This window comes from Rhinopithecus roxellana, chromosome 3 (assembly GCF_007565055.1).
Source record: "Rhinopithecus roxellana isolate Shanxi Qingling chromosome 3, ASM756505v1, whole genome shotgun sequence".
NCBI classification, from domain to species: Eukaryota; Metazoa; Chordata; class Mammalia; order Primates; family Cercopithecidae; genus Rhinopithecus; species Rhinopithecus roxellana.
Genome location: NC_044551.1, coordinates 37,529,690 through 37,538,946, shown reverse-complemented (window position 1 = coordinate 37,538,946; position 9,257 = coordinate 37,529,690).

The following is a 9,257-nucleotide window of genomic DNA, read 5'->3' as shown; positions in this document are numbered from 1 at the left end:
CTAAAGACAAAACAAAACAAAACTTGGCAGGAGCTTCCCATGGTCCTGAAGCTGTTGAACTCTAGCCACCCATTTCCCTTCATTCATGAAGAAATTACTGATGTCCTTATGTGGTAATGGAACTGCTTTAGGCTCTAGATTAGAAATATAGTGGTCAAAAAGACAGATAACAGGCCTGGTGTGGTGGCTCACGCCTGTAATCCCAGCACTTTGGGAGGCTGAGGTGGGCAGATCACAAGGTCAAGAGATCAAGACCATCTTGGCCAACATGGTGAAATCCCATCTCTACTAAAAATACAAAAATTAGCTGGGAGTGGTGGCATGTGCCTGTAGTCCCAGTTACTTGGGAGACTGAGGCAGGAGAATCGCTTGAACCTGGGATGCAGAGGTTGCAGTGAGCCAAGATCACATCACTGCACTCCAGCCTGGCAACAAAGCGAGACTCCATCTAAAAGAAAAAAAAAAAGATAGATAACAGCTCTGCTTTGTTTTTGGAACTTACATTCTAGTTGTGGACAAAGACACTAGACAATGAAAGAAAATATATACCAGATTCTGATAAATTGCCAAGAATTAGAATAAAGTGACATGAAGATAAAAAGTGGTTACTTTATTGGATGGTCAGGAAAGGTCTCTCTGAGAAGGTAATATTTAAGATGGAGTCTGGAAACAAGAAGCTACCAGCCAAACCAAGAGCATTCCAGACAGATAAAACATTGTACTCCTCCCTAAAAGGAGAATGAGCTTGGTATGTTCGGGAAAGAGGCAAAGTCAAAGTTGTTGCAGCATGGTGAATGAAGGAAACAAGATGGCGGGGGGCAGGGAGAGCAGGTGTATAATCAAATAAGGCTTTTTATGCTAAGGTAAGGAATTTCAGTCCTTTCCAACTTGATGAGATAATTTGCTAACGAGGAAATTTTCAGGCAGTACCAACAGTTGGGTAGCGGGCTGCTGACCCTCCTCTGGACTAATCCTGAACCTTAATCTTTAGGACTAACCAACCATGTGATTTCTCTGGTTATGGTCTTGATCCCTAAGACCAGACTATGTAAAATTGAGTGTGGAGATTATGGGGTTAGGAGTATATAGAAATGAGAAAGTAGATCATTTATAATTCTATGAGAGACAAACATAAAACCCAGGGGAGCCAATTTGGAATGTTGCTCATCAGACCACCAGAGTGTGAGCTTCAGGAACGCAGGTCCTTTGTCTGTCTTATTTATAACTAGATATCCAGTGCTCATAATAGTGCCTGACACACGTTAGGTGCTCAATATATACCAAATGAATAGACAAGTGAAAAAAATGAACAAAAGATGTGGTAGCCAAGCCAATGTATCTTGCACATCTCCAACTACTGGGAACTTTGTTTACCAAACACCACTGATGAAATTCACCAAGTTTCCCATGGACTTCCACCAACCAGTGCCCGAAGGTGGCACAGATACTGTGGCATGCCCATTATGGAGACACAAGTCTCCCTGAGAGCCTTAGTGAGTTTTCCTTTGACTGCTCATTGGTCTATGATGTTTCCACCAGGCCTTCTTTCCTTCTTCCTTTAGTAGGAGCCTGACTTGCATGTTAGTCTGATAGATCTCCCAGCCTCTCCCGCTTCCCTCTCCATTATTTCTCCCAGCACTTCTCCTAATTAAATCCCACCTTGGCTTCTGCTTCTTGGAGCACCCAGACTAATGCAAAAGATTTAGAGTACTTTCAACTGAGATCCAAACTAACAGAATCTCTTGCTCATCTGGTATTACCTATTTATGTACTTCCTTTCAAGGCAGGAATTAAGCAACCCTGAAGACAAAGAGAAGAACAGGTCTATAATTGCTCCTAAACAGTAAAAGGGAGATCTCAAAGAGATACTGAAAAAGCTTTCTTCTATTTCTTCCTATGTCCTGCTGTATATAAGCTACTTTATATCCTAGTAAATTCTTACTTTAATGTCCTTAAAAATTAGGTTCTTTATAGCTGCAATTTCCATAACTCAAAGCCTTTGATCAGAAAGCAATTTTTTATCTAGTCTCCTGAATTCATTGATAAAAGAACCAGTGATTTCTGTGCTGTACTCAAAAATGTACAAATCTCTCACATATCCTTGATCAAAATTTATTATCCCAACATCCATGTAAATTAAGTGGAGCACAGAACACTATCCCCCATTCCACAAGTGAAGACACTGACATTTAAGAACACAAAGTAGCTTCTTAGTAATTTACAGAGTACAGAGTACCCACACATAGGTCTCGTGACTTTGAAAACAGGGCTCTTTCTCCACATCATGCTACCTGTCATAGCTAGGGCCACGCAATGAACATCTTATTTTTTCCATTCCCAAAATCTATTTTGCTTTTTTCTGACAACAGCATCCCACCTCTATTTTATATTATGTGTTAATTACAGGGCTAATTCTACCAGAGCTCAGAAAGTGAATATATGACCCAAGATATGCAAATCATACATTAAATTCTCTATAAATAGACAAAATAACCCAAACAGGGCCACTGAAAGGCACCTGGAATCTTGCTGCATGGATTAGAAAAATGGTATTTTCACTGGAATTGCTAAGCTAGTAGGCTGTAAACATGAGACATTATGCCTGGGAATAAATCAATGCAGCAAAATGTACAAGGAGCTCAAACAATTCTATTAAAATACAAGAAAAATCTAATAGTCTAACTTAAAAATGGGCAAAAGGTCTGCATAGACATTTCTCAAAAGAAGATATACAAATGGCAAACAGGCATATGAAAAGGTGCTCAGCATAAGTGACCATCAGAGAAATGCAAATCAAAACTACAATGATATATCATCTCACCCCAGTTAAAATGCCTTTTACCTTAAAGACAAGCAGTAACAAATGCTGGCAAGGATGTAGAGAAAAGGGAACACTTGTACACTGTTGGTGAGAATGTAAATTCATACAACCACTATGAAGAACAGTTTGGAGGTTCCCCAAAATACTAAAAGTAGAGCTGCCATACAACCCAGCAACCTCACTCCTACTATGCACCCAAAAGAAAGGAAATCAAAATATCGAAAAGATATCTGTACTCCCATGTTTATTGCAGTACTATTCACAATAGCCAAGATTTGCAAGCAACCTAAGTGTCCATCAACAGATTAATGGATAAAGAAAATGTGATACATATATAGAATTAAGTACTGTTCAACCATAAAAAAGAATGAGATCTTGTCATTTGCAACAACATGAATAGAACTGGAGGTCATTATGTTAAGTGAAATAAGCCAGGCACAGAAAGACAAACACCACATGTTCTCACTTATTTGTGGGAACTAAAAATAAAACAATTGAGATCTTGGAGATAGAGATTTACCAGAGGATAGAGAGGTTATGATAACTCTCTATCTAGGATAGAATGGTTACCAGAGGTGGGGAAGGATAGTGGTGAGGTTAGGGGAAATGGGAATGGTTAATGAATACAAAAAGAAAATAGTTGGAAAGAATTAATAAGACCTAGTATTTGCTAGCACAACAGGGTGACTATAGTCACCTTTGACTATAGTAAAAAAATTAACTGAATCACACATTTTAAAATACTATACAAAGTATGATTGGATTGCTCATAACACAAAGGATAAATGTTTGAGGCCATGGATATCCCATTAACCCTCATGTGATTATTACATTCCTGAATCAAAATATCTCATGCAACCCATAGATATATATACCTACTAAGTACCCACAACATTTTTAAATTAAAAATTAATTTTAAAATATATTAAAAAGCTATATGGTGAAAATCAGGTCCTAGAAATGGAGAAACATGAATGCTCAGGCCGGGTGCAGTGTCTCATGCCTATAATCCCAGCACTTTGGGAAGCTGAGGCAGATGGATCACCTGAGGTCAGGAATTCGAGACCAGCCTGGCCAACATGATGTAACCCTGTCTCTACTAAAAATACCACAATTTGGCAGGTGTGGTGGCATGAACCTGTAATCCCAGATTCTTGGGAGGCTAAGGCATGAGAATCTCTTGAACCCAGGAGGCAGAGGTTGCAGTGAGCCGAGATCACACTACTGCCCTCTATCCTGGGAGATTTGATCTCAAAAAAAAAAAGAGAGAGAGAGAGAAAGAAACAAACAGAAGGAACATAAATGCCCAGGGATGCCAGCACCTGGATCCAGCTATGCCTAAAGCTGTGAATTCTAGCTTTTACAATTGTGAGAGCTAATACATGCCTTTTAAAAAATTTTAGATACCTTGAGTTGCATTTCAGTCAATTGTCAAAAGCATGAAAGAAAGGAATCAATATTATATAGATAGCGATAGCAACTCAGAAAGGAAAAAACAATCACAGTAAGTAATTATTATTTAGAACTGGAATGTGGCTAGCACGTGGCTTTATGTAAACTATTCCTTTCTTTTGTTTTCCTTTGTTTTTGTTTTTGGTTTTGTCTTTTTAAGTCATGGAGGACAGTTCCCAAAATCCAGGTTTATTTCCATTTCTACCAATGAGCAGAGACAAGAACTGAAATTAAAGAAACTTCAAAGGGATTTTTCCTTGAACTTCAAAAAGTCAGTTGGATAATTCTTCCTAGACATGTTAATGTCTGCACCAGAAAGAATAAAATACAGTTGCTATAATTCCACAAGCTTTAGACTTTCAGAGGAAAGGTAGTTTGTCACTGAAGTAAAGAGATGAAAAGTGGGGATAACAGTGGCTCAGAGGAAAGAGGAAAAATTTTAGATAATACTGGAAAATGTTAGAATATACAAGTAAAGTCTCACCCCAGCATCCTCTGTTCCCCTCACTTTATCTTTCTTCATTGCACTTACCACCTGACATACAATATGTTTATTTGTTTACTTATTGTCTACCTCACCACCAAGAACATGAGCACCATGTGGGCAGTAGCTGTGTCTGTTTTGTTCATTGCCCTATCTCTACCTTCCAGAAAGGCAATGGCACATAGTGGCTACTAATAAATAATCGTTGAATGTTTGTTGAGAAGATATTTGCATTTCTACAACCCTTTTTCTGAATTATGTATTATATAAGAACATTTAAGTATTATAGCAATATCAGCTGATGATTACCTTCAACTGTTTAAATGAAATTTGATATGCATGCAAAAAGCAGAAATGTATGCTATCAGCAACATGTCTATTTACCATGCAAACTGGTACCATGGTTGATTGAATCATAAGTCATGGCAGCATCACTTTTGCAGCTAAAACACCTCAGAAGGAGAAAATAGGCTACAGAGCTGTGCTCTCTAATACATCAATCACTAGCCACAGGTGCCCACTCAGCACTTGAAATGTGGTGAGTCTGAATTGAAATATGTTGTATTAAAAAAACAAAGTAAGTGGGGAGCTAGTTGGCTTAACAGAAGCCTCCAACAATTGTCCCCTCCAAAGGAACTTCAAATTTAACAACTATGTACACATAAACAACACCTTCATAAGAACCAAAAATCAGGTGAGCACTCCCCTTACCTAGTTTTAACTTCCTATCACTGAAAGATGCACTGAAGAGGGAGGAAAGGCCATTAAATTGCTGACATCATCCCTCCCCAGTCCCCCCACAGTGGCTGTGTGGTGTGGAGAGAGAATCTATGCACTTGGGAGCGGGAAAGTGCAGTGACTGGGAAACTTTGCTTTGAATTCAGTGATGTCCCATCAGAGGAGAAAGCAAAACTCAGCTGAACTCAGTCAACACTCACCCATGTAGGGAGCATTTAGACCAGCCCTAGCCAGAGAGGAATCACCCATTCCAGTGGTTGGAACTTAAGTTCCAGTAAGCCTCACCACTGCAGGGTAAAGGGCCCTAGGGCCCTAAATAAACTCCAAAGGCAGTATAGGCCACAAAGATGCAACTCCTAGGCAAGTCCTAGTTGCTGAGCTGAGCCCAGAGCCAGTGGATTTTGCAGGCACATGACCTATTGAGACACTGGCCAGGGTAGCTAAAGGAGTACTTGTGCCACTCCTCTTCCATGTCCAGGCAGCACAGCTTGCAGCACCAAAAAAGACCCCTTCCTTCTGCTTGAAGAAAGGAGGGGGAAGAATAAGAGAACTTTTCTTGCCTCTTAGATACCAGCTCAGCCACAGTAGAATAGGAATTAAGTGGAGCACAGAATACTATCCCCATTCCACAAGTGAAGACTGACATTTAAGAACACAAAGTAGCTTCTTAGTAATTTACAGAGTACAGAGTACCCACACACAGGTCTCGTGACTTTGAAAACAGGGCTCTTTCTCCACATCATGCTACCTGTCATAGCTAGGGCCACGCAATGAACATCTTATTTTTTCCATTCCCAAAATCTATTTTGCTTTTTTCTGACAACAGCATCCCACCTCTATTTTATATTATATGTTAATTACAGGGCTAATTCTACCAGAGCTCAGAAGGTGAATATATGACCCAAGATATGCAAATCATACATTAAATTCTCTATAAATAGACAAAATAACCCAAGCAGGGCCACTGAAAGGCACCTGGAATCTTGCTGCATGGATTAGAAAAATGGTATTTTCACTGGAATTGCTAAGCTAGTAGGCTGTAAACATGAGACATTATGCCTGGGAATAAATCAATGCAGCAAAATGTAGCATCAAAAAAGACCCCTTCCTTCTGCTTGAAGAAAGGAGGGGGAAGAATAAGAGAACTTTTCTTGCCTCTTAGATACCAGCTCAGCCACAGTAGAATAGGGCACCAGTCAGAGTCGAGAGGTCCACAATCTAAGCCTTAGGTCCCGGACAACATTTCTAGATGCACCCTGGAAAAGAAGGAAATCTGCTGCCTTGAAGGGAAGGATCCATCACCTGCTGACTGAAGAGCCCTTGGCCCCTAAATAACCAATAGCAATACCCAAGTAGTATACCATGGGTCTTGAGTGAGACTCTGAGAGGTGCTGGCTTTAGGTGAGACCCAGCACATTCCCAGCTGTGGTGGCTACAGAGAGAGACTTCCTCTGCTTGAAAAAAGCAGAGGGAAAAGTAAAGGAGACTTTGTCTAGATACATGCAACTTACCAAGCTTGAACCATGAAGAAATCCCAAACCTAAACAGACCAGTAATAACTAATGAGATTGAAGCAATAATAGAAAGTCTCCCAGCAAAGCAAAGCCTGGGACCCAATAGCTTCACTGTTGAATTCTGTCAAACATATTCTTTAAAGAAAAATTAATACCAATCTTACTCAAAATATTACAAAAATAGAGGAGGAGAGAATACATCCAAACTCATTTTCTGAGGTCAATATTACCCTGATACCAAAACTAATCAAAAACACCTCAAAAAGGGGATAGGCACAGTGGCTCATGCCTGTAATCCCAGCACTTTGGGAGGCCGAGGCGGGTGGATTGCTTGAGGTCAGGAGTTCGAGACCAGCCTGGCCAATATGGTGAAACCCCATCTCTACAAAAAATTAGCTGGGCATGGTGGCAAGCACTTGTAATCCCAGCTACTCAGGAAGCTGAGGCATGAGGATTGCTTGAGCCATGAAGGTAGAGGTTGCAGTGAGCTGAGACCACACCACTGCACTCTAGCCTGGGTGACAGAGCAAGACTTTGTCTCAAAAAAAAAAAAAAATCAAGAAAAAAAAACTACAGGTCAATATCACTGATGAACATTAATAAACAAAAATCCTCAACAAAATACTAGCAAACCAAATTCAACAACACATTAAAAAGATCGTTCATTATTACCAAGTAGGACTTATCCCAGGGATGAAAGGATGGTTCAACATATGCAAATCAATCAATGTGATACGTCACATCAACAGAATGAAGAACAAAAATCATTTCAATTGATTCTAAAAAAGTATTTTATAAAATTCAGCATCGCTTGATGATAAAAACCCTCAACTGGTTATAGAAGGAACATACCTCAACATAATAAAAGCCACATATGACAGACCCATAGTTAGTATCATACTTAATGGCAAAAAAACCAAAAGCCTTTCGTCTATGACTGGAAACACGACAAAGATGCTCACTTTCACCACTGTTATTCAACATAGTACTGGAGGTCCTAGCTAGAGCAATCAGACAAGAGAAAGAAACAAAAGGTATTCAAATTGAAAAGGAATAAGTCAAATTATCCATGTTTCCAGAGGACATGATCTTATATTTGGAAAAACCTAAAGACGCCACCAAAATACTATTTGAACTGATAAACAAATTCAGTAAAGTTGCAGGATACAAAATCAACATACAAAAATCAGTAGCATGTCTACACGCCAACAGTGAACAATCTGAAAAAGAAATTAAGAAAGTAATCCCGTTTACAATATTATAAATAAAATTAAATATCTAGGAAATAACTTAACCAAGAAGTTAAAGATCTCCAAAAAAAAAAAAAAAAAGGTATAAAGCATTGATGCAAGAAATTAGAGGACACAAAAAATGGAAAGATATTCCATGTTTGTGGATTGGAAGAATCAATATTGTAAAAATATTCATTCTACCCAAAGCAATCTACGGATTTAATGCAATCCCTACCAAAATACCAGTGCCATTCTTCACAAGAATAGAAAAAAAAAAATCCTAAAATTAAGAAAAAAATTCTAAAATTTATGTGGAACCGCAAAAGACCCAGAATAGCCAAAGCTAAGCAAAAAGAACAAAATTGGAGGAATCACATTACCTGACTTCAAATTATACTACAGAGCTATAGTACAGTATTGGCTGGCACAAAAACAGACATATAGGCCAGTGGAGCAGAATGAAGAACCCAGAATTAAACCCATACATGTAGAATGAACTCATTTTTGACAAAGGTGTCAAGAGCATACATTGGAGAAAGGACAATCTCTTCAATAAATGGTGCTGAGTAACCTGGATATCCATATGCAGAAGAAAGAAACCAGATCCCTATCTCTCACCATATGCAAGAGTCAAATCAAAATGCAGTAAAGGCTTAAATCTGAGACCTCGAACTATGGAACTACTCCAAGAAAACATTTTAGAAACTCTCCTGGAAATTGGATTGGGCAAAGATTTCTTGAGTAATCTATAAGCACAGGCAACCATAGCAAAAATGGACAAACAGGATCATATTAAGTTAAAAAGCTTCTGCACAGCAAAGGAAACAATCAACAAAGTCAAGAGACAGCCCACAGGATGGGATAAAATATTTACAAACTACCCATCTGACAAGGGATTAATAATCAGAATATATAAGGAGCTCAAGCAACTCTACAGGAAAAAAAAAAAAAAACCTAAGAATCTGATTTTGAAATGGACAAATGATCTGAATAGGCACTTATCAAAAGAAGACGTA